The sequence below is a fragment of the Bemisia tabaci genome, chromosome 3 (assembly GCF_918797505.1).
Source record: "Bemisia tabaci chromosome 3, PGI_BMITA_v3".
In the NCBI taxonomy this organism is placed as follows: Eukaryota; Metazoa; Arthropoda; class Insecta; order Hemiptera; family Aleyrodidae; genus Bemisia; species Bemisia tabaci.
In genome coordinates, this window is record NC_092795.1 from 25,874,325 (window position 1) to 25,901,840 (window position 27,516).

The window sequence follows — 27,516 nt, forward strand, 5'->3', positions numbered from 1 at the left end:
TTTCAAATTTCCCGCGGTTGAGGGCAGTTTTCGTCATCGGATCTAAAAACAGGCAATGGCAGTATGCAGTAACATCTGGCAACTTGCGGTTCACGAAAACGGACAATTCTAAACGCAATATTTACCAACATAACTTGCAGATCGATGCAATTGGGGTAATTGTGCTCGTGGGCGTGAGCCACTATCAAATATCACGTTTCGCTTGCACGCAAAACAAATCGACAACAACAACAACAACAACAACAACAACAACAACAACAAATCGGCAACCACAGAGGGAGCCCGAAGTTGCAGTTGCTCGTTTCCGGTAACTTATAAAAGTGTCTTCCCCCCACCCCTCCCCCGGAGGCGGGAAATTTAAAAAGTGTGTTCCAAACTACGAAATTTGCACACTATGTGGTGAATTCCGGACTTTTTAAAACCATCCTGATTTTCGTGCCATCATACCGCTTTAAATGTCTATTCACGCGGCTGCATTTTCGTGCGTGCAACAGACGCATATTCTATTCCGAGCTTAACTGGGAGTATTGAATTCTTGCAGTAATGACGCTGTATCGCTCCTGGCGGGCATACATTGATAACTGTCGAGACATTATCTCGGTCAATGATTCCCTTCAACGCTCCAGTTTGATTGTCTGCAGTGACCTTGTCCATCCAACGTTTCAGAAATTCTGCAAACGCATTAAAACGTTCACCATGACTACCAGTGGCGTGAATGATCGATTTTCGATATTTCCCCATTTAAAGCTATGATAAAGAATCGATTATTAAGGTGCTCGTTGTGAACAGCCTGTTTATCGATCCTTTCCGTCAGTTTAGATGAGAGATAAATCGATATATCGCGGAGCAGGCCACGCCACTGATGACTACTGTATGGACGATAAATGAATGACTACTAAAACGATTCTCACTAAAACCCGCGGTGAAGAGTAAAGGATTGATATAATGAAATGGTGAATAAGGCGGAAAACGTAAAAATCCGATTAGCTCTAAAATAGAGATATGAGGGGAAACACGTTCAGTGACACTAATATTCGGGAGGAAGATGATTAGACAGAAAATGTGACTTCTGGAGCACGGGAAAAAGAGGTAGGGGTTCTTAGAGTCCCTTCATACTGAGAGTCAAGACAATGTGAATCCATTTCTGATTGGTTCCCGTATTTTAGGCCTCCACAGTGTCACAATCAGGAATAAAGATTGCATTTTCACCGATTGCAAAGATTATAATCTGAAATGGACCGGGGAATTACGGGTTCGGCAAGGAACAAACGGAATGAGCGAAGGAACGGAGAAAAGACTTTGAGAATGGGCGGATCAAGGATTACGAACAACTTTCAATTTGTGTAATCTTTATTCCCGTTTGTGACTCCATGAGGGGGGGGGGGGGGGGTTGTCTTGACTCTCAGTATAAAGGGACTCTAGGGGTTCCAACCTGGACATTTCCAATTAATTGTGGTATGGTACTCCAATAATTTAGGTTACTGACCTAAATGTTGCGTACTACTAAAAGTAATTGGTAATGTCCATCGTCCAACGAATTTGGGCAGTACCACAATTTTAGGGATATTCCCATTCTTTTTTGCGTGGACATTTCTTAAAGTCGGTTCCAAACGTTTCAGGCCGAGTGTCCTAAGCCTTAAGCGTCCCTAGCCTAACAATAACAGACTTTTATATTTTAAGACCCCCCCCCCCCCAGAAAATCTACCAAAATTACTTCCGGGCTCGATTTTACTCATTGTCAGGTACAGGCTCCAGCTGATCTGTTATCGGGAAGCGTGAATTAACATACACAAAACTCTTTCCTTTCTATAACTCATGAATTGAATTTGGAATGTTTTGATGCACCCTACGAAAAATGTCGATAAAGTAACAAATATTGCGGGTCTTAATTTCGAACCCTGAGTAGGTAAAGTACAAGAGTAAAATGTTTTATTCGTTACTTTTTATAGGATGGAGGTAAGTATGCTCAATGTTTTGCGATGAAACATTACTCCTCAGAAATTTTCAAGAGAAAAAAACAACAGAGGAAAGAAAAAGAGGCAACAAAAAAAACGAACCTCTCACCGATCTAAATTTCAAATGAGGCAAAAATTTGAATTTTACCGAGCCCCGCAGGCATGGAGTATCTGCGCACTCGCCTGCGCGACGAAGCAATGGAAATGGTCAATGACTTCGGGCGGCTATTTTTAAAACACTCAGCGCCCAATTTGAAACGGGAGGGTAAAAATGAAACAAAAACAAATTAGGGCTGAGTGCAGGAGTGGTGCAAGACCGCAGCAGCTCTTAATTACTCCATTCACAGAGATCTTTTATAAAATTTAACGGAAAAAGGTGCGATTCTTTGCGTGGTCCAGAAACTCATATACACACTAAAGAATAGTTCGAACTTATGAACTGTACATTTGGTGCTCCATATCATCCCAACTAATGGGCTTGTCAAACAGAAATTTCAGTTCGTATAACCGGACGTCCAGTTATATTCATGAAACCGAGTTTTTTTCATCAGTCCAATTTACCTCATAAGTTCAGGTAAGACAAAAAGCTCGATTCAACGGGCCGAATAGTGAAAATCATATGGAACACCGGCCGTTCGCCTTATAACCCCCCCCCCCCCCCCCCATTGTATGATTCTATCCCGTTGATGCACATATTAACTAAAGAATTAAAACGAAGGTGACGGATTCCGGCAAAAGACCTCTAAGGTGAAGACTTCCGCTGTTCGACACGGCCAGCAAATCGATTTCACTGAGAAAACAAGGATGGCTCTATTATTGTACATCGAAATGTTCAGGTTGAGGTATTTCGGTCACGGAGACCGCACTTCGGTTCAATTTACAGAAGGGTCCCTATGTTCGAAAAATTCGGTTACTTAAACCGAAAACATGAGTTATCTAAGCCAGGAAAGATCCGTATTCAATTTCGAGCTTAATTTATGATTGCCTTGGTGCAGTCTCTGATAAAGAATCTAGAATCTATGCCGAGAGATTTAGTCCCAATCGCGGCGCCTGACAACTCTCTAGAGATGTTGGGATGATGTGGACTTCGGCACATAAACACCTACCCATGTATACTCACATGCAGACCCGCCACATCCCATCTCGGGCCCTGGTACCAATTTTCTGGCCCGGGCCCCTAGCACGGGGGGGGGGGGGGCCTCCCCCGGGAAATTTTTGAAATTTTAAATCTATTTGGACGCATTATGAAGCTCTTATGATGGAGATTTTCCATCAATTTCTGCAGAATAATTACGCCTTTTTGTTTACTTTCAGCACCAAAAACTTTCGAATTGTTGCATTCAAAACATCTATAAATTTTTTTTGAGGGGGCAGATGATAATTTTCAATTCTATGGGGAGCCGGGCCCCCCTGGACTCCCCTTTCGTACGTCTATGGCAAGGAATTTAAGCCATTGAAGTCGAGGATGCCCAGAAAGGAGCCTCTTAGCATCCGACAACGGAAGAAAATGAAACTCGCAGTTACTAAAAATATCATTCTACATATACTCAAAATCTTGAAAATCTCTAAAAAAGTAAGAAAAATTTTATAGTGCCCTAGCGTGTTTTTGAAACTTTATTCACCTTTTGCGGAATTTTTAGGGTAATTTTTTCACTTTTCCCTACGAGACAAGGGTTACACATGAATTCGTAGTGGTTTGTCACCTGCGTCACGGGCCCCTCCAGGGCCCGGGCCCCGGTACCAAGGACCCAGGCCCCGGTACCAAGGACCCAGGCCCCGGTACCAAGGACCCAGTATCCCCCCCCCTTGTGGCGGGCCTGCTCACATGCATAGAGCACATGAGTACATATTTATGCCAAAAGGCACTATGTCTCACGCAAATTCTATGCACATAGTTCCTTTTAGCATAAGTACGTTCATGCGGAACTACGAATGCGCACCACGGTGTTTCAAAATTTCCGCTCCAAATGATGTTCTGAAGAGACACAAGCAACATTTAGAGCTTGAAATACCTTAACAGAATGCTTGAAACTTTAATAGAACTTCGTTGCTAACGGAGGAGAAATGCCAAGAATGTTTCAAGAAACTTTAGCAAGTTCTCGAAGGAAAACAAGAAGTATAACAGGAAGTCTGCAAAGTCGCAAATGGAGATACGTGGTTTCGCGTCTTAGGTCGTTGATGTTCAGGGTAAATTCACTCAAAATTCTAAATACTTTATATTCATCGTATTTGAACGTAATGGAAGGCTAAAAATAGAAACTACATATCTAGACTGATTGCGAGTGGTGTTTCAAAATGTCTGCTCCCGTTTTGTTTTGTCGGAGGGATAGAGAGCAACTTACGTGGAATTTTTGCAGAATATTCCACATAAGACAAAAACCAATCGATATTATTTAGAAATTAAGTTGATAAATAGTTTTTTCATTTGGAAATAGAGGGAGTACGACAAGAACTATCGGGGTGTTTACGAAAAAAAGAAAACGAGAATCTGGTAAATATTTATGGTTGTGCTCGAGTTGCACTGTGATGGTAAAAAATTGCCTCAAAGTATAAGCAAACGCAACTTTATCCTCCCTTTTCCTTCCTGCTTCGGTCTCATTGAAACTTTAACGGGAGGAATAATCAGGTTTTATAGCTCACTGTTTTTGTCCTTATCTTCAGGAGGTTAAAATTGAATTTAAAGGAGAAAAGGGAATAAAAAAAAAATAAAATGAAAAAAAAAAATTAATCTCGAATAGTACCTGACGCTCGGTTGAGATGCATCGCCGTTCAGCACCTTACATCGCGCAAAACTATGTAGGTGCTTGAAACCACTAATGGCATACATCTGAAAACTCGTTCCTCAAAATAAGGCATAGGTACTCTCTCATGCATTTTATTTTTTAAAGGAAAAAAAACTCTAGCGCATCTATTACAATTTTTTCTCGTTTTTCTAAAGCCGGTCACGATTATTTCGTTAAAACTTCAAGCGATAATATTCGCTTAATTTGCTTGAAAAATTAAAATACGAACGGAAATCCAAAAACGTTGCAACTGAGTTGTGTGTTTCCAGAATTCAACCATTGTAATGGTACTCTCACGAGGCTTTCCTGTAACGATATGACAAAATGCGAATTACGCCAATATCTTATTGCATCCCTACGACTGCGCAGCTTTTAGACACCCTTACGTGGTTTCGGGTTAAAAAGTTGAGTAAAACAGTTACGAACACCTTGAAAATGATTGGGGTACATCAATCCAGTGCCCCGCAAGACGTAAGCGCAAGCGTATACTGAAGGAGGACTTACGTATGATAAGTAACGGGTGTATTAATCCAATCACATAATCCTTAAGCATAATTGTAACCGTTTCAGTCGAACATAAACTTCACAAAACCACCAGACACTAACACCAACGAGGATAAGCGGAGGCGGATATACCACGCACTCACTGCACTGACCGACACTCGTAAAAAAATTGAAAATCGAGCGAAAAAATAGAAATAAAGCGCGCTGCACCGAACGAAGGGGCCAAATCGGAATAGGCGATATAACCGAGGTATAACGAAACGGGCTAAACAAAGACCAAACTTATGCTCGGAGGCCTGACGCACAACTGGTATTGTAACATTCTTCGGGAACAGCTATCTCCGAGATCTCTTCGGGTTTCCCCCCTAACAGCTAACTTGATTTTGGTGCAGGTGGCTAATGTTATTGCTAGACAGCCTGGCGCATCGTGCCTCCTCCCCTGTCCCGCATCCCCCCCAACGTGCCCCCCCATTCCCGGCACCCCCCGCCCCCAACCCCGCTCATCCCCTGCCGTCCCCACCGCGCCGGCGACCGCGGCACGGCGCGCTGGGTCAGTCCGCAGCCGATCTTGCTCATTCCCGCCGCGGCTTCCAGACTTGGCTTCGGCAGTGATCCCAAGATTAGGGATTTATCCTTCTATCTTGGGATTTTTCGGTACTTTCAGGGATTTATCCTCATATCTTAGGATTTTTCTGTATTTCTAGGGATCCACCAGCTCTCCGGAAAATCTCTGTGGATTTTTCCGATAGCGAAATAGGCAAGTGATAGGCGTTAAGCGAATTTTCGCGATCGAATATCATTCATCAGACGAATTGATGAATGCAGAGTGATGCCGATAATCGGTGAAAGCAGGAGCCAATCAGAGTTCAGATTTTTTTCTTCTTTTTTTTCTTAAGAAATTTAGAAGAAAATACGAAAATGCTTAACAGTAAAACGCAGCAGATTGCAAACAGTGGACTTGAAATGGCAAAACACAACAACAGAAAGAATAGATGAAACAAAAATTCTGGTGAAACATGAAGTTTCTTGCATCAATTCAAAAATCGAATTCAAGTCCCGAGGTGAATTCGAAATTTCAAATTGATCACTTAAACTTTCCTAAAGGCTCTAAGGATCCAACGTAAACAAACCCAACCGAGAGGAATTTGTACTTTTCAAAGACAATCAATGGATGATACCTTCTTAAATAATGCAAACCTCGGCAGAACACGCATTGAAAATTGTTTAGAGCCAATGCCAGAGGTCGGAAATTAAACATTTCTTATCATGTCTAGCTAACGGGGCGGGGGGGGGGGTGGCCTATGTATCCCAACTTTTTTTTTCAAATTTAAACCTCTAAATTGTGATATATCTCTATTTTTGAGCAATTTGTGTCAGAAGAGTTTTAAGAGGTTTCTTATCCAATGATTTTTCGGTTCACACGCAAAATATGGATATGACATCACCTAAAGTCCAATTCCCACTATCACACTTTTCATTCAACTCTTGAATGCAACTTGTCGTAACGGCAAGTTGGATAGTTATTGACGCAAGACAACGACAATTTGATGAAAAATTTAACGGAAAGTTGAATGTAACGTCACATTCAACTTTTCGTTCAACAATTGGCGCCGCCAAATGGATGGAAAGTTCAGCGGAGAGCTGAATCAAATTTTTTTTCGTCCAACTTTCGATCTTTCCCCTCCTGTCTCTGACACTTGTAGAGAAGCGTGTAGTGGCGGGTGATTCGAGTGAAAAATCGGGGTTCGGGGACTCTCAAACCCATGGACCGCCGCGACATGTTAACGGAGAGACGAAACAAGAAAGGGCAGGTCGCAGATTCTCGAAACGTGAAATTTGAATCGTGGGGGAGGGAGGGGGTGTTGAATCGGGGCTTGTGCGATACCTTAATATCCGGTTACTCACTTGGATCGGGGGAGGCCCCCTCAGTTTAGGTGGTGTGGTTGGTCATCACACCGCAACCTGACTTTGGTGAACCACAGAACCTGTGCTGCCGTGCTTAGGAAAAACGCCGTATGAACCTTCAGGCGTTGCCAAATTTCCTTTGATAAAACGCGAATTTCCTTGTAAACTTATGAAAATTTTCCTCCCCTTTTTTCAGATAATTTTGTTCGCAATTTCACCTAAAACTTCTGAAAATGGGAAGGAAATATATTCGTATTTATCCTCAAAAATAAGCATTTTATCGAGGGAAATTTGGCAACTCTCGAATGTTCATACGACGCTCTTCCTTAGCACGGCAGTGTGGAGATTAGGTGGCGTTCAAGTATTGCGAATAAGCACTTTTGAGTACCTAGTAAAACCGACAATTTTCCTCTGATCTAGAAACAATTTAATGATTGACGCCTAAATAAAAATAATCCCATCGCGACTTTTAACAATCTACAATCATGTTTCATATTTTTAAAAGGAAAAGAACTAATTACTCTCCTTGAAGTATTCTCCGAAAAATTCTGAATGCGTCAAGAAAATTCATAGGAACTTCCAGCCATTGCCGTCATTTTTTGAGGTTGCTGTACTAAATTTAATATTCCAACAATGTTGGAAAGGAGAAGGGAAAAAGCCAATTTTGTCGCTCCTAGGTTCTGGTGATCACTTTCTTTGCATTTGACACCTTCAGGAAGAACTCTAGCGAACTACAATTCAAGAGAAAGTTCATAACTGTAAATAAATCGGAACGATAGGCGTTGAATGTGTCACATCATTTATAGACCATTAGTAGCACGTAATTACTAATTAGGGCAATTCACCACTCGGATCCTTCGCGAACTCTAAGTCAGGTCACCTCCTAGTTTCATATTCATGCTAACGTCACGTACGTCACATTTCCAACCCTTAATTTCTATATACAAATACTAACATTTCAAAAATAAAAAGATCTGGGCTGCATAACCTAAAATCGATTGTTTCAAATACATTGAAATGGAGAGAATGCAAATGCAAAGAAAAAAACGCAACTTCACAAAAATGCTATATTTAAAAGTTTGTCGGACTATTTTTTTTAGGAAAATATTCAACTATTTAATGTTGATAGTTGGTGAATGAACGAGAATTGATAATACTCGGTTCAAGTTTGCCAACACTGTTATAAATGCGTGTGTAAGAGTGGCCGTGATGGTTCGGAGACTTTAACGAAAGGATAAGAAAGCAAAACACTGGATGCAACTATTCGTGCTTAGTGGTTGCCCGTGCTGCGTTTTAAAAAATGAGGGCGCTTTAACTTTCCTTGATTTTCCCCATCTTTTACTACCTCTCGTCCTTCTTGCTCTTCAGTGGCACGCCATTGCAATTCGCTGGCAATAAGTCACCCTGGTAAGCAAAAAGCAAATGAATTTAAAAAAAAGTCCGGTTCTATTTAAAGTTTTTAAGCTTTTTTAACTAGTGAAAGCAACCAAAACATTTTGAAATGCAGACGAGCGGGTCGTAAGACAGCATGTTGGATTTTTTTCTTTCTTTCTTTTTTTTCGTATCGTTTTTAGCGTGTCTCTTGGAGGAAAAATGTGCTCATTTGAGCTTTTAACCCCTGTGTTGAGATTCCCAGCTTTATGCTGATTTTTAACGCATACGTTGGCTAAAAAAAAAAAAAAATTCTAATATACCGATGTTTTTCCCTTAAAAATATAGCAGACGAGATACGTGGTCCGGTCTGTGGTAATTTCACCTTCAATTTGGGGCCTCCTACACTGAAAAAAAAACTCCGGCCACGGGAGCCGCAATTACGGGCTATATAGACATACCGTCCGTTCCGGGCTCAGAGCCCGAAGCTCCGGCTCCAGCAGCCGGAAATTTCGGCCTTTGAACCCGGAACGGACGGTATGTCTATATAGCCCGTAATTGCGGCTCCCACGGCCGGAGTTTTTTTTTTTCAGTGTAAGGAAAGGGGCTGTTTAAGGTACGACTATGCATACGATCTTAGGAAAGTATAAACTTTGCTAATTTCATATATTATCAACACAAAAAAAAAAAAAAAAAAAAAAAAAAAAAAAGTATCCCGACCTCTGCACCGCCAAACCCCCAATCGGGCTGGTAAGTGGTAACATGAACGTAACAATATTCATGCACGAGAATGGACGCTGCGAGTTGCCTCTGTGTGAGGACCTGGCAGACGGATGGTCACCATATACTCGTCAGTTTCGTCGTAAAAGGCGAAGCGACTTAGTTTCGTTGCAGACAGTATGGCTCCAATTTGAGAGCTTTCCTCCTTTTAATTCGGAAGCATGAGCTCGCGCACGCGGTCGCAGACAAATATAGAGGTGTTGCCCGGCCGAGTCGTCTCCATTCTGTTTTCCAAACCAGTCGCCGCGGTGACTCATCGCTCCGTTCTCAGGAAAAACGCCGTAACAACACTCCGACGTTGCCAATATTTCATTTGGTAGGAAACTAATTTCCTTTGAATCTTACGAAATTCGGCCTTTTTTGGTGAAGTGGTTGTAGCGCTAGCTAGAGTAGCGAGAGTATAGACAGATGTGAAACTCCGAAAATCCATCAGGCCTTCACCGATGCCTCCGCGAATAAAGTTAGGGCCCAGAAATTCAGCCAACCTATGAATTTTAATGATCTAGAGTGCTTTACTAATACAATTGTTACGAACCATCGTTTATAAAGCACGTATTTGACTAAGTTTTCGCATAAATTTAATCATTTTTGTGGAAGAACGCTCATTTATGTACATTCCAAGCCATCTTGGTTAGAATTGGAATCTGCAGACTGGCAGTGAAATTTTGAGCATAATAAGTTGGTTAGAAGGGTGGCTGCACTTTTGGGCCTAAGCCCTCCGTGAAGCGATCTGTCCATACTCTCGCTACATAGGTATAGCGTTAGCGCTATGATCGAGAGGACCTGGGTTCAATTCCCGGCCAGGCGACCCGAGTTTGATGGCCTTAGACAATGGTTGCCTGGGACTTGTTGTTCAGTAAGGACAGACGGGGACGGGACAAGGAGCAGGATTATCCCTTGTAAGATAGTTGAAGTGGTAAAAAATAAGTAAATAAATAAATAAATAAAATGCCGCCTTTAATTTTTATTTGTCATCCAATTTTTCTGTAAATTTCTAGGGGAAATATTCACAGAATCGTATTCATAGTCGTTCATTAAACTGCTCCTTTCCTTTGGAAGCCCCGTATGGTTTATTACTTTGTGATCAAGGGCGGTTCAAGCTGACCTTCAACATAGCGTCATGAAAAGGGACGTGCTTTTAACGAACATGGTGTAAAACTCATAAGTACAATTGAGGGGCTTGGAGAACAAGGCGCACAAGTGCAGTTTTTGCTATCTCGAGAAATACGTGTTTAGAGTTTCGAAATGTTAAAATAAAGTGTGCTATGATGCTACGTTGAAGGTCCCCTTAAACCTCCCTCCTTCGCGATGTGAATCATAATATGGAGCCTCACAAGAAACTAAGCTGAAAATGGAACGACAACGAATTCGGCTCATAAATTCTCTTTAATAAACCCACTTTACTGCCAAGAACTTGACAACACTTGAATGATCATACGTCGTTCTTCTTTGACACGGCGACTTCAGTCGCGACCGGAAGGAGGGTCCATAAAATCAACGGGGTCGGAATAGGAATAGGCCGCGCCGGCTCGGTTTTACCGAGAAAATACCAGGAATCCTTGATGAAACCAATTATTCAATTCGTAATGAACACCATATGGCCAAGATAGGTCGGCGAAAAGTCGACAACTTTATACTGCGAGAAAGGCACTGCACATTGGAACTTGTTCGAAAGGGCCCAATCAATATTTCTTCTCTATCTCTCTCTCTCTCCTCGGGGTGTTCGTTCAGTCGATCGAATAAACCTATACTTATGTCAAAGGGACTATCAGTGTTGGCGATTTTTCTAATTTTCCTTTACATGTTTTGCACAAACGTATACCGGGTCTCATGGAGACTCCTAGGTTAAAAAAAAAAATGCGCGGCGATTCTAGAAGAGAGTAAGGCAGGAACGAGTGAAAAGGGTCTGTCGCCAACTTTTGACGTTTATCAACTGCCCCGCCTATTACCAACTTCATCATAGTAGAGGCTCTAATTCATTTTTTTTTTTTTTTTTTCAAATGTAATGCACAAAATTGATTTCAAAACTGAGTAAAAACGCACGCCTAACTACGCGATTTGATAAATTGTAATATTGGCATATAAAACCTCAGTATCTGCACTCTCAAATCGTCTGCTTACAACGTCCGCCATTTTTTTCATCCTAGCCCATAAATCTTAGTATGGCTTAGCCAATCACGAGTAAACCCTCAGTGGCCAAACACTGCTTAAAAAAGTTTTTCGACAAAGGAGGACAAAAGGAGGGTCTCACTTTGTTTGTGCGTAACGTAAATCACTTTGGCTGTACGTAAATTACGGAACGCACTAGCGGGTGAGCGAGTCGTCATAATTTTGTGACTGGGCGTGGCATGGGGTGCGGGGGATGTCAAAATCAGCGTCACGTAATGGTATGTTTTACTGGTTTTTTTTCTTAAAGTTTTATGATATGCTAATTTTACTTTCTTCAGTATTTGTTTATTCACTTGTATTTTTCACAAAATCTCTCTGCAACTACTATTAATTTATATCTTAATTTATTATTCAGATGTCCATTTTTTCCATCATATTTGAATTTAATTTTTCTGATTTGCCAATTTATGAAGACCGTAGACACAGCGAGTTGTTTCTTCCGAGTTTATTGTGAAGACGAGGGGCCAATTATAAAAATCATGTAATTATTCTGGAGGTGTCCGGACCCACGTCACGATAGCACTACCAAGTGTGGGTGGGTGTCAAAACATCCGGAAAAATTGCGTTACATTTTGCCGCTTCCTGATGTAAGAGCGGTTTTGATTTCCACATGAGCCCCAGAGAGCATGGATTTACATTTTAAACAGGGCTCACACGGAGAAAAAAACTTCGTGCGTGGGACCCGAAGTTTAGGTCATATGGATCTCTGAAGTTTTCGAATTGAGCATCCGAACTCTTAAGGTCCGGCTGCTGAGGTTTGAATTACACATCTGAAACTTCAGTTCTTACGTCTGAAAGTACTTCGGTTTTCACACTCCAAGAACTTCGGTTCTCACATCCGAAAAACTTCGGTTCTCACATCTGGAGTACTTCAGATGTAAGAACTGAAGTTTCAGATGAACTCCGAGCCTCGACAGCTAGACCTAAAGTGTTCAGATGCTCAATCCGAAAACTTCAGAAATTCATACGACCTAAACTTTGGGTCCCACACACGAGGTTTTTTCTCCGTGCACGTAGAAATTGAGATACGCCCCAAAGGAGCCACCTCCAATACCTTTTATTTTACTCTGTCACATTTCAAGCGATACCATAACCATTTGTGTCTATAGTACATGTGAAATAGAGAATTTCAAAGAGATGAGAAATTAGAGGAATTTTTCACGGCAGGTGATGGGGGTATTTTGACTTGAACTGTCAAATTATGCATTGATACGAATTGAGCGGTACTTATTAAGTATAGTGAGTCCTAGAACCCATGACAAAACGAAATATATCTTGGTAGGAGCGAGCCGCGAGCGAAGCACTAGAGCCGACGGATACCTATCTGATTAAATCGTCCTCTCGGAAATAATTAAAACACAAAGCTAAGAGGCCGACGACAAAGGGACTAACAATGAACTCGATAATTTATTCTCCGTTGAACAAGACCCTCGAGAGAGCATAGCAATCTTATTACCATTCCCATTTGCATCGAATTGGACTAGAGCGGAACCGAGGATCCCACAGCGAATTTTCTCCGCGGCTCAGTGTTTGAGCATCGAAAATTTCCCGCACGTATGTGGATTCGTAATTCCAGCTCGTGGAAAATGTGCCTTGAAATGACATACTGGGGAAGAAATCAAGAAAGGAGACTATCACAAGGTTCAGGAGAAGATCATTTCATGAAAAGAAATTAAGTGAAATGTACCTATAGTTTGTAGAATAGTCAAAAATAGGGAAATTAAATTAAAAAGGGAAAAACTTATTTAAAGTTGCATTATTGACGGAGAACCTACCTAAAATTCTGTTGAAAATACTATAAATGAGGGGCTTGGAGAACAAGGCGCATTAGTGCAGTTTTAAACTTCAAAAATACAATGTATACAAATACAATTATGTAGCATCTATGTATGTTTTACGTAGCATCATAGAACACTTTATTTTGAAATTTCGAAACTTTAAACACGTATTTCTCGAGAAAGCAAAAACTGCACTTGTGCGTCTTGTTCTCCAAGCCCCTCAATTATACTTATGAGTTTTACACTATGTTCGTTAAAAGATCGTCCCTTTCCATAATGCTATGTTGAAGGTCCCCTTGAACCGCCCTTGATCACAAAGTAATAAACCATACGGGGCCTCCAAAGGAAAGGAGCAGTTTAATGAACGACTATGAATACGACTCTGTGAATATTTCCCCTAGAAATTTAGAGAAAAATTGGATGACAAATAAAAATTAAAGGCGGCATTTTTATTTATTCATTTATTTTTTTTTACCATAGCTTCATTTTGGGAAATATTGATAATCGATCATTCACGCCTCGTCACTGATAACATTGCATAACTGCAGATTTGAAGGTACACTCTAATTAATTGAGGCGCTCATGTTGACTATTTTCGTATGGTCCTGCAACAACGTCAGACCTAGCCATCTAATCGGTTTGAGAGCATTTTTGTCACTTTTTCTTTCTTCGACGCGACATTATGCATTAGCAATTATGAAAACTCTAAACATCGGGAAAACATTCGTCCAATTTGAGAAAGTTTGAGTCGGACGAGTGCTTTTGCCGAGTGATTTTGCGATGAATCGAAAATCGACATCCTCGTAGGAGCTTCATTGTTGTCAGTCTTTGGTGCAATCGTGCCTCACGGCTGCGGGGCACAGCGATTCACTTTCATTTCGAATTTTCACTGCTCGAAATTATTTCGCCATTCGTCGTTATTGTCGGTCGGAATGAGGCTTCGCGCCGGCCGGACTTGAACTAAAAACCGAAAGACTTCGGCTGATTTGGAGTGAAAAGGTTTTCAAACAATCGGGCTTTTGTCCTCTCGCTCCGAGCTTTGTCCTCTTTGCCTCTTCTCCAGCGTTGCCGGATCTCACTTAAAAACCCTGAGAACACGACTCTTCCAATAAAATATCGCAGCAGTTTTGCGAGAAATTCGGCAAAAAATTCGGTTTCCTCTCGCACGGCAGTATCCGCTCACGGATCAGGTGTTGGAAAGGCCGATAGACGAGGTCTACACTACGCATAAATTTGTACGGTTCCTTTTTTAAATTTCGAGAAAAAACGGTGCTCGTAACGGAAACTTCAAAAGTTTGAAAAAAAAATCATTTATTTAACGAAAATTCATCGAGTGTAACTTTTCTTCGCTGAGCTGCTTGGTCCGATACATTTCGCCTTCAATTTTGGAAGTATGCAAAAAGGGCTCCTCCTTGTTGATAAAGTGGTATCGCAAAGTTGCTGCCGTAAAGAGCCATTCGCAGTCATTTTACAGTTTTGATCGAGTGATTTATTGGATAATTATGGATATGGGAAGCTAGTTGACCAAAGATACACGTTTACAGAGAGATGTACCCCTGCCCAACATGCAGCCAAAAAAGCAGAGACCAAAAGAGGGGTAACTGGGCGCCTAATGAGAGAGAAGTTGCAACACATATATTCCAGAAGTTGACACTTAAAGTTGTTTGTGTTCTATTTGACCTCTAAAGCCACATAATGAGTGAGGGAACCTATCAACCTGAAATAAAAACGATGTTTCACAGTCGGCAGCAGTGAAAAGAGCAGGACCGGAAAAACTGCTCCTAAAGTGTGCGGCAAATGAAGTCAAATACTTTGCCATACGTTTCTTGGCACGCACAACTGCTTCATGAAGGCACTAAAAGACAGCGTAGTTGTCCACATCGAAATTTATCACGAAACGCAGTAAATAAGCGAGAATTTCAAGATGAAACTCCTAGACCGAAATTAGCGAAAGTACTTTTTCATCCAAGTTAAACTTCCAACCCGCGGAAAAAAAAGCAGTATCAATGGTGATCAAATCCGTCCTTGGGGAAGTTTCATGCACACGGTAAAGGAATCGGATTGGGTCTCACAAAACTGCGTCCTCCCTCCTTCAAAACACGTGAATTTGTCGTTGGGGGAAAACATTATGTCAATAAAGCTTGCGATCACTAAGTGATCCAAAATTATGGTTTAGCACGCGATTTGAAAACGTAGTCATGGGTTTTGGATCTGAGCAAGTGATCATCGGGTGTTAGTTTTCGCGGATGAACTGAATTTATAGATTTTCAACGGGTCCACCGAGTTTTTTTGTTTTGTTTCACATGCTATTCTCACCTCAAGACGGTCCTGTTTAAATATTAACTCGATAATGAGGGGGGGGGGGGGGGGCGTCATCGAAAATTGTGCTCGAACGTCAGATCAATTCGCGGGCCACAATCCAACCGAGCATCGAGATGAGAAGAGCTGCTTTTCAGAATGGCCCGTTACAGGAATTCAGAGCAAATTAAGGCGAACTGGTTTGCATGGCACCTGCAAGAGGCGTGCGCCACGGCACGTTGGTTGTATTATCGTCGTTTTCCAGACGAAGGAACGTAATTCCATTCCAATGTTGCAAAATTGACCCAGGTAATTACATTTTTCTAATGAATGTATACTTGAGTAATTTTGTTCCAAATTTTTTCTAATTTTAGCGTGGAATCAGAGAAAAAATCAGTGGCGTCGTCAGTTAGAAATGCCCTTAATTTCCTAGTTAAAATGAAATTTGCGAAGAGAGGTTTGGCAACATGGAAATATAGTTACGATCTTTCGTAAGGGAGATGGCATTGTGCAAAAACTAACGGATGACGAGTGACGGCTCTTGGCGCAAAATTTCAGATGGAAGCCGCGCTGAAATAAACCTGAAAATGAGAGCTACGCATGTCCTCTGGGCTTAACAGCAAAAAATCGCCAAGAGAATGCAAATAAATTTCGTCATTGTTCAACTTCTGCCTCCTGACGACTCCGTACAGGCTTCATTCTTGTTCTCTGATAATTACGATGCAATTGGGATTTCTCATGCCCGGAGCAGTCACTTTTATGCTGACTGCGAGCCGCAGTATTACTGTCATGCACCGCAAAAACGCTACGAACGCCATATTACATTTTTTAGAAACAATGTAACATAGCAGGAAAACTGTGTACCCTGGGACAATGTTTTTACAGAATTCCTCCGCAAATACTATCCAGAACTTAACCTGAAAATTTGAGGTGCATGGGTAAAACAGTTTTTATTTTATAAAGTGTTATTTTCAGTGTATCTATCTCAATATCAATATTAAGGGTGATGTTGTCATTATGTATGATCTCCACACCTGTGCCGTCACTTGCGTTGCGCTGACTCTGACGTTGATGAACAGACACCTCTTTTGGGGCAGACATCGCAGCTGCCATTAAAAAATCGTTATTGAAAAAAATAGGGGCGATAAGAGACGCGTCAAATTGGGTCGCATCAAATGGCGAAGTCATGTCGACAAGCAGGAGCTACCCCCTTTAATATGTGACGTCATAATTGTCATCAAACAAGAGAGGAGGTTGCTTGTGGGGCGGTTATGACTCATTTCCACACAGTCAGAGGACAGTGGTACAAATGGTGAGTTTTGTACCCTCTTGTCAGTTTCTAAATAGATTTTTAAAGAAAGGAGACACCCGTTACAGATCACTATGTTTATCACTATATTTGTGAAAGTTATAGTATTGAAGGGAACTTAGTGCGCAGATGCAAATTTTTTAAAAGGGCAATTTTGTCAAGTTGGGTATGCAACGAAATAAAATTTGGCTGTGAAAGTTCCCATCGGGAATCCCTTTCTGGTACAAAACCCGAAGATTTTGTGGCCTGAACACTCCATGTAGAAACTTTAAAATGCCTTCCGTCGAGGTACCTTTCGTACCTCGCATGTTTTAGAGTAAACATGGAACTGTCACAACTTCGCACCGGAGAGTGTATGGAATCGAAAATTTCACACATCTCTCTTAACAGAGGTGCCAATGAATAGATTCAGAGATTTTGGCGCAAGGTTCCTTCTCCTAGGGATGGTCATTTCAGAAATTCACTTTTTTGTCCGCGAGAAATAAGCTCATTACAGAAATGGAGACATGTTTGTGTACAAAGATATTCAGGCATTCTACAGAATTATTTTACTCCTTCCATCACGCACTAGTGGGAGTGTGGAAGAAATCATTTAAAAATACTTACAATACTTTTCGGCTTTTCTCAAAAGCATTGTTGCGGGGAAAATACATTGCTTATCAAAAGTGCCGCAACATTTCGACGACGTAAGTCCGCAATCACATATCTCGTTGGCGGTGTCTGAAAATCTCCGCCTCTGTGTTATTTTTTTAAAGGAGAACAAATTGACATCATTCCTTGAAGTTTATGCAGAGTTTTCTTCGCACAGAAAAGAAAATTCACGGCTGTTTTAAAGACTTGCCGTCGAGTAGTTTTCCATTTAAAGAATGAAGTATGACAGGAAGTCTGCGACGTCGCAAACCGAGTTATGTGACTGCCGACTTACACCGTCGATTTGCATCCTGCTACCCTTGCGGCAACGTTGCAACAACCTTACTCTAATAAGGAGTAAATAAGTATGTACAACCCTCCTTCTGTGCAACGTCGACATTACAGGGTTTTGATGAAAACGGACGACCCAAGGATGACGAAATAATATTCACTTTAAAATTTCAAAAAGTGAATGCATGAATAAGAATGAGCGGAAAATTCACAGAAGAAACAGCTCCCTGTTAAAAATGTCCCATGTGTCCGCATGAAAATTTCATAGGGGCCCATGAGAATTTCATGGGGGCCCATGTGAATTTCATGGGGACCCATGGGGGCTCATGGGTCCCCATGGGCAGGACCTGGGTGCCCATGGGCAGGACCGGGGTGCCCATGGGGAGGATCGGGGTGCCCATGGGGAGGACCGGGGTGCCCATGAGGAGGACCGGGGTGCCCATGAGGAGGACCGGGGTGCCCATGGGGATGGACCGTGGTGCCCGTGGGGAGGACTGTGGTTCCCGTGGAGAGAACTTGGGCGTCCGTGAGCAAGACCGGGTTGCCCGCGGGAAAGTGTCGGTGCCCAGGAAAGGTCAAAGCTTAACAGTTAATTCTGCATCACTTGGTACAAAGAACACCCGAGAAAACTTTAAAAATTATACTACCCTTTGAGAGCCACTTATTTTAATAAGGTATAGCGATCACAATAAAATTAAGTTGAGAGCTTGAGAAAAACGAAGTTAAAGTTTGCCAGTCGGTGCTGTTGAGGTTAATAGAAAAAATCATTTTACTTGCGAAAAATGTATAATTATTTATTGAAATGACCTTCATCCCAAGTAGCACAGTGCAACGAAAATATTGAAATTAAATTGCAATTCCATTTTAATAAAATGGTAATTTCTTTACCATCAAATTGCAATTTTTACACAATTTAGTCGATTTATGCCGATTTTAACAATCAATAAAATGAGCTCTAATGTGTCCGAAAGATAGGCAATACGCAATGCAAAATAGAAAATTGCAATTACTTATTTTAATTTTATTGCAATGTGTTTCAATAAATTGGGCCCCTTCAAATATGAGCTAGGCAACATACACAACTCTCAGTGGAATTGCAATAATTTTACTACCTATGTAATTCCCAAGTAAAAACGTTCCTTGGCTTTTGTCAAGGAAATGGGCTGATTTCCTTCACTTTTCCAAGCTCTTGGTCCATGGTGATACACAGAACCCTTTCTTTCTCATTATCTTATTTCCTCCGTAAAAGCTGCCAGTGGTCTAGTGCTGAAAAATAGTGATTTGATTTGTTTACAAATTGTTATCACGTCACGAGTTCTGATGGAAGATAGCAAGGCGGATAAAGAATGGTGGTCGCATTTCGTACCCTCTGGACGTCACACGATATCGGGTACATCGGATACATGGGCTGGCCGAGGCCGGGGGGGCCGACTCACAATCAACCTCGGATTGCACGGCAAAACCCGTACCCTCCTGACGTCACAACGCTTCAAGATGGCAGCCAAAATCGAAATGCGACCCATTCTTTATCCGCCATCTACCTTGATCCGCCTTGGGAAGATAGAGCCGTTCAGGGCTGCCAGAACGTGTACTTTCGGTACACACGTGTACTATCGATTTTCGTTTTGGATTATTTTGTACTTTTCAGAATTCGGATTAATTGTGTACTTTCGCCGAATTTTGTGTACTCTGTGTACAATTTTTTTCAAAATTAGGAAATAATCTCGAGTTTTCAATTTTTTTCTCTCAAAGTTATAGATTTTTGTTCCTTGCCGTTTAGTTGGCTGCAAGCTTTCACTTTCCCTCTAATTTTGTCTCAACCAGGGCTGCCAGAACGTGTACTTTCGGTACACACGTGTACTATCGATTTTCGTTTTGGATTATTTTGTACTTTTCAGAATTCGGATTAATTGTGTACTTTCGCCGAATTTTGTGTACTCTGTGTACAATTTTTTTCAAAATTAGGAAATAATCTCGAGTTTTCAATTTTTTTCTCCTCAACCTGCATTTAATATTTGTACGTGTTGTTTGATAATCAAATTTCGAGTGCAGAAAATTAATTAGTCTCTCTGTAAAATTCTGGAAATTCCTTTCTAACACAACAGTCGAATCCTAAGTAGTGGATTTCTTAAAGAATTTTTAAAATTTCCCGCCGAATTAGTGGCGCAAATAATTTATTAGGCTAAAATTCCCGCAGAAATCCCTCTCTGTTATTCAATGGTTGATTCTACCTAATTCTACTCAATCGTGGGATCAAATTGTAGACTTCCAAGTACTTTTGGCGTGCTTTTGTGTATATTTGAAAAAAATGTGTACTATTTGTGTACTTTCTTTCTCGCGGATTATTTTGTACTTTCCCCCAAAATTTCGGATTATTTTGTACTTTGGACTCAAATTCTGTGCACTTTCTCAAGTCCCGTTTCTGGCAGCCCTGGAGCCGTTACGACGTTAGCGGAGAAAGATTTGCGTGCCGATCATTCCAGTCTCTCTCTCTCATCATATGCAGTCTTAAAAATTAATGTAAGTACTTAAAGTTTGTTAGTATATCGTTCAGATAATGTAGATCAACAGACCTTTCCCAAAATTAATGATCTAAATGAACTGAGATTTTCCTCCCTCCAGCCTCACTCACTCTGTCACATTGTACCTAGTTTTACCTCATCATTATGAAAAGAGAAATTGTTCTGGAAAACATGGAGAGGGTAGGAACCATTAATGACTCACTGGAAACCATGAAATACTTTCGTCTCACAAGTTGTCAGTCCCCGTTCCTCTCATGAGACAACAGTGCCCAAGTTCAGACGTTCGTCCCGATCTGACCTATCTCCCACTCACAAGCCGAGCTCATGCCACATCTCTAAATGTCGAGAATGACTTGATCTTCTCTGACCACCTGCCTTAGTGTGCAACTTAACTCAGCCACTGCTGTTGTGAAAAACACTCTGCCATTTTGGACGAACAAGAGCTACGATTCTCTGTTGCGGAGTGTAGCACCTATGAAAAAATTAGGTTACAGGCGATGCAAAAAATTAGTGGCCTTGAAACTCAGTGTTGAATTTGGATGTATTACTTGCTACTAAAACATATTATCGCTTATTCATTCTTTGGTTGCACCTCAATTTTCACATGAGCCCTATACGAGCCAAGTTATGTGGACATTATAGCTCATGCAGCTAGTACAATACAAAATTACGCCTATCTGTCATGGGAGTGATATTATGTCCCCTATTTCCATTATTTTTGTACCTAAACTGCCTTGATGTCTTCTCATAAGGTTACTCAAACACATGACCTCTTCCAATCCTCTCAGTGAACATGAAACGGTACCTCTTGAATCTTGAATATCTCACTCGTTTGACATAGCACTATAAGCGTATAGGACCTACAACTAAAATAATCTGTTCCGTGACATTAACAACTGACCCATTGTACTTTTCCTACAATTGTGGCTTTGCATGTTAGAATTTCCAGTGGAGATTTAATAGAAATGTTGTGCCTGTGAGCGGTGCTTCCGGCTCTTCGTTCCTTGATTATTTACGAGCACCTAGGCAATATAGATTGCTGTAGAACTTAAGCATGACCAAATTTCACCTTGGAGGAGCATTTTTTCATTGAACTGTTTGTAGGGACCAAGATATGAATGAATCCAAGCCTTCAGAGCGAATCAGTATATAGTCTCTCAGGTTCCATTCTTACTTACTCTATGCTGGGTCATTATTTCACAAACAAACTGGAGTGCAGAATAGTATATTTGTTTTTTTCAAAAGTGCAATAAATGAGAAAAATCACGTAACTTTGCACTAACCTACATTTTGGGAACTGAATGATTAAGAAATTCAATCTTTGTGTTGGATCCGAGGGGAAAAAAGAAGATAATCCAAACCTGATTTCAGATGCCTACTTTTCCTCAGTTTAAAATTTGCTGAGAATATTTGAAAATAAATTGTTGGCAACTCGGTTTTGGTATGTGTTCCTCTGAACCTGTTTTTTACATTAGGCAGAGCAAAAAGTAAAATCCTCAGTTTCAAGAGAGTTCTTTTAAAATTTAATTTTAAGATTAAATCTCAGGTAGGTATCATAATAATTGAGAAGTTACACCGATTTATAGTTTTTGAGAAAATTGCAATTTTATGAACATTTTAAAATTTCATTCTAAATTGATCAGCCTAAGATCTAGGTCTTTTTTTTTTTCAATGGGTCAAATTTGCATATCAAGTATAAATAGAGTCGTATAGCTGAACGGTAACAACCTCATCCAACTAACACCAAATGACCATTCAAATGCCTTGTATAATGCTGTTTATTTGTTTGTTTTTCAGGGTTTTGAAGGGCTTTCTGCACTCCAGCTTGCGCCTTCTTTCTGGATATCTTGCATTCTGGATTAAGAAAGCGGCTACTGTTCTATGACATGGCTGTCAGTTTCTCATCTGAGCAGTCATCCAATAGGAAATTAGCAGCAACTAAAAATCATCTGGTTTTGAGAAATTCACCACGAATCGCCTCAAAACAACATCATCAAAAGAAGTTAATTGCAGTGTGTTCAGAGAAAATAAACGTAGTACCCATAGTTTTCCTAAAATTTTATGTGTGACCGAAAATTTCTTAAGAAATTTGAAGTGGTGTGAAGTTCGATTAGTTACCTTTAATATTCATTGCTCTAATCTAAAGGAGAAAATAAATGAAAGTGAAAGTGCTGTGTTCAAAGTATCATGAATAGCATCTTTGGTGTTTTTCTTCAGGTTTTATTTTTGATGAAGGATCAGTTGAATTTGGTGAGTCATGCCCATTATATTTTCCTTTTGCATGCAAATTCACAGAAGATCGTACTTTTTTAATAAATTTCATAGACATTTCAATAATTCCTTTCATTTTAAACTTATAAAAAAATTTGACGTATTTCTGCCAAAAGGAACTATGTGCATTAAGACATAAGCCCTGAGACTCATAAGACTTTATGCATAACAGAGCTCACGTCATAATGCACTTAGTTTTGTTTGGCAGAAGTACGTCCAAATGTCCATAGGGGCACATCGTAAATTGGCCTCAGTGGGAATCGCACCTCTCATGATTCCCCATCAGATTTGTTCTCTCTACGGGGAACCGTGGTTTTTCACAGGCCTGAATATCATGTGCCCCCATGGGACGTCATTCCCATGTGCTCCCATGGGGAGACCTCGTTCCCTTGGGCCCCCATGGGGAGGCCCCGTTCCCATGGGCCCCCATGGGGAGACCCCATTCCCATGGGCCCCCATGGGGAGACTCCATTCCCATGTGCACCCCGGAGTAATTCGCGTCCCAAAATACCATGTGCCCCCGTGGGAATTTTTCTGGATATTGCACATGGGACATTTTTAACAGGGAGAGGCTCAGATTCTTTGAATTTTGCTACAAGAATGAAACCATTCTTGTTTACCTGACAGAGGTGGTGTGCAGCGCAGCGACCTGCCATTCAAATGCAGTGTTGTCATTCGTATCTTCCCTTAACTTTTAATGGTAGGGTCTGCATTATCAAGTAAAGGAAGTAAATTACTTTTGAAGTTACAGACTTAATAATTGGGGTTCTAACCTTAACTTATCGTCCTTTTCATTTTTTGGTGTACTTTGCAGTGTAGCTTACCCACCTGGCAAATGGTTGCTAAAACGGTTGAAGAAACTCAAAGTAAACGTTACCGCAACGTATCAGCAATCTTATCAATCAATTTTATTATTCAACTTCGATTTTTTAAGTATGGCTATTCAAACTGCACCAATCCATGTGCGCCTACTTTCACGGAAAAATTGGCACAGACCAATGGTAAGCAAACGTGTGTAAGTAAGTAAATAAGGGCGTTCATAGATAACAATGATACCGCAACAAGTTGTACAGACGTGCAAACATTATATCATCCATTCATCTCATAATAAGCGTCATTATTTTGAGACCGGTGCTTTCACGCAACGCAAGCACGTGCTTACTGACTCGCTATTTCTCTACTCCCCAAATCCACTTTTACTCTATGACTCACCAACGAAAGAAAGTAATGGCAAACGACCTAGCGATGTGGCATTTCGGGATATGAGAAGTGGAAATTTAACCTGGTGAGCTGCATTTGGTGTTAAAATTGCGCAACTATTTCTAATGCTTAACGGGACTCTGATCCGCGTCTTGGAAGTGAGATCAAAATTCAGAGAAAATCTCCGAATATATAGTCCCTAGACTGGAAGCATTCAATTGTCTTATCAGTGAGGGAAAATATGCACATGAAAACCTCATTATCTAACCACAACATCACCACCCCTAGTGGCGCTCACCAATTTGAATGCCCACTCATCAAGTACCACAGGCATAATTTGTCGGGCTTACCTTTGAGCAAGAATCCAACATGCATTTTAAATGACGCTGGTGTCCGTTGTCCGTTTCTCCAAACAAAGTAAAACGGGTAGGTTCCGGGTATGAAAGCACTAAGAATCAAAGGCACAGCACAATCCGCCGATACCATCGAAAGCGGCACTGCAAAAACGATTCACAAATTCAAACACTCGCATAGGTTCAAACCACCAACACCCGAGCATGAGCGAGAAACCGCACCACCCGAGCTAAAAATAGTCGACGTAGGGAACAGAACGAGGAACTCCGGGAGGCGAGGATGGAAACTGGACAATAGGCCGAGAGGTCACCGGATTTACCTGATGAGTTTACCTTTGCTCATTCGCACGTGCAGGGTGCAGTCGAGTGGGGGTTGAGGGTGGCTCAGGTGGGGGTGAAATTCGGACAGGGCCGAAGTCAAGAGCGCATCGCCAGGCGTGAGAAATCCTAGATCCGTCACCTTTCCAACACCTTTCTCCGCTTCTCCTCTCGGCTCCGCCAGGGCGGTCATCGCTTCGTCTCTCTCTCTCGTCCGCGACCAACCACCGTCCGCTGCTACAGCGTTCTCTCCCTCTCTCTCTGCTTCGGCCTTCCCCTGATTTATTGATAGGTCTTCAAAAAATTCTCCAATCGCCCCGACTTTGCTCGCCAGAGATTCGGTGGTTTTAACCCGACATATCGGACCTCACCCACTAGTTGCCAGTTGCCAGTTGCTACGACGGGCGGAATGAGGCGTGATTATCCTAGCGGAGTGTTATAAGGTAGAACGCCGCACGAACATTCGAGAGTTGCCAAATTTCCCTTGATAAGACATGTATTTTTGACAATATTCATGCATAATTTCCCTTGAAATTTGCAGGTATTCTAGATTAAATTGCATGCAAAATTGTCTGAAAATTTTGGAAAATGATGATACACCGGAAAAAAAATACATTGGATCTAGAGTCCAGACTTTTAGAAACATCGACAAAAAGAAATATTCTAGATTCAATCAGATTTAAGCTTAAATCAAGAACCAAGCCTCTTAATTTGAGCGTATTTCCTTTTGATTTAAGTTTAAATCTGATTGAATCAAGAGTCCTTTTTCTTGTCAATGTTTTCAAGAGTCTGGACTCTAGATACAATGTGTTTTTTTTTTCAGTGTAGCAATTTTCCCAGTGAATTCGGTTTTTATCGGAGGAGACTTGGCAACGCCCTATGGCTCATACGGCATTCTTCCTTAGCACGGCAGTGCATAAGAGGTATACTGCCGTGGTAAAGAATAACGACGTATGAATATTCGAGAGTTGCCTAATTCCCCCAGTATTCCTTTATTATTTAGGAAAGTTATGCATATTTTTCCTTTAAACTTTCAGATATTTTAGATTAAATTGCGTAAAAAATTGGGTGAAAATTTGCGAAACAAATAATTGCAATTTTCTCAGTAAATTCGGTTTTTACTGGAGGAAATTTGGCAACGTCTTAGCACGGCAGTATAATAAGTCCGTTTGCGCTGGTTAAAAAATTGTATTTTGATGGCTAAAACTTTGAGGAGGAACGAAAACTAATGAGATCAGTCCCTAAGAGAAGTTCAGATCCAGAGAAAACGATTTATAGTAATTTTTGTTTTTGAATTAGCTCGTTTATTCAACTGATACTTCCTTCACAAGAGACGTTGAATAAGACGTGACGTTGCATCGAGTTTTTTTAAAACGCACTAAGTTTGAACCAGATATCATAGGTTTAAATTTATATCCTCCATAAGATTTAATGTTAAAGACCAAATTAAACGATTACTAAACGCCATGCACATGCCACGCTTTATTGCGATCGCCAAGATACCAGCTGCTCGATACGTGTATCGAGTCCCGATGCTTGCTGGGTTCGTTTTTTTGGCGGGAACGTATGAATTTTTGCATCTGATAGATAATTTTTGAGAGCATTTACATGGTTGGTAATTGTTTTTTAATCAATGCCGTCATTGGAGGAACCCATCATGTTTTTTCCTGTGTCGATAAAGGTCTTTAATTTTTACGCATCTATTAGTTAGCTTCGAGCAAATCACCATTTGAAAAGAACCGTCTGTTTACATCTGCAATTCATGAAACCCTGTATGTTTTATATTTGAGATTCTGATTGGTTATAAAGCCAATGTGACGACTGCGCACAACTTTCGTATCGTATGAATCTGCATATGCTCCGTCATCGGTTCGCAACCCATGTTTCGCCATGAGGAAAATTTAGGTTAGGAGGAAGATTTTTGGCTTCAATGGCATTTTCATTGGATTTTTACGGCGATTGCAGATAATAATAGTTTTATTTCAGTTTATTCTCCAGGCGCGCTCTTCCAACACTCGTTATTGGATTTCCCTGCTTATTTTTACATTTAAAACACTTTTCCCGGCTTTGACTCTTTAGCAGGAGAAAATGTATGACTTGATTAATTTAAAAACTATTCGTAACTCGTTGGTTTCCAAAATTCGACTCGGTGCGTTTTTGCTAAACTCTGTCTAATCACGTGATAATAAGCTAAAGCATGGTCTTTTCATCTTCAAAGCCCTGGAATCAGCTTGACTGAACTAGAGAAAATAACATTTGCGTGTTTTCGAGAAAAATATCTTAAAAGTTTAAACAATGAAATTAAACCTTGCTATCGTTGAAAAATGTATAATCTATTGGAGGTTTTATTCCTGACGGCATCATTGATTTTCTTGTTTTGTGGAAAATATTACATGAAAAAAATTCTGTTGAAAACCACCTAAATTTCAATGTTTTTCTTCAAAAACATTTCATTCTCCTTCTCCATGCATCGGAGGCGTCCTTTAAATAAGGAAATAATAAAATTAGTATTTCACACATAATTTATTTCCACAATTTGCAGCTCGATTCGATGTATAAACAAGAGGGAAACAAGTCCAAATCGTCGCTATGCAGGGGGAGGGGTGTTTTGCCATTGCTACGGGGAAAGAGACATACATTCTTCATAAGTCACCTTCAACATCTCGAGTATGCAATCCCGCACTGCGGCCATGCACGAATAGTTATCTCTCGACTCCAAGGCGCTAGCACAAAAATGATTACTCCACAGCTAGTCATTAGATTTTGATCAACAACGTTCGTGCACCTTAATGTCAACTGAGTGATGATATGGCGGGTGCATGGGAGAATCTAATTTCCAATTTAGTGGCAGTAATGGAAGGCTACACGCTAATGGCTGATATAATACTAGAACGGCCCTCATCCGGCTGAGTAAAAAAATGAAGATTTAAGCCCATAGTATCGTAAAGAAAGGCTTAGATAAAAAAAAAAAAAAAAACACGAAAATGTGGCCTGAACTGTAAGGAACAGGATAGTAGAATAGTGCTGGGTCCACACTATTCTGCGAGGAAATCATAAGGCCAAAAGTAAAAGAATGGAA

General features: G+C 40.8%; 1 protein-coding gene across 2 annotated transcripts in view; it reads right to left on the reverse strand.

Annotated features, from left to right (window-relative positions):
- dpp (decapentaplegic morphogen) overlaps positions 1-24,586 on the reverse strand; it is a 68,911-nt gene extending 44,325 nt beyond the window's left edge. The window contains exon 1 of one of the 2 annotated variants that reach the window (XM_019042499.2): positions 24,117-24,586. The gene's annotated coding sequence lies outside the window, so the exon portion shown is untranslated. Of the gene's footprint in view, positions 1-5,242; positions 5,633-24,116 lie in introns of those variants that run through there. The other variant, XM_019042498.2, reaches the window with a different exon arrangement.
- Between the last annotated feature and the right edge of the window lie 2,930 nt (positions 24,587-27,516).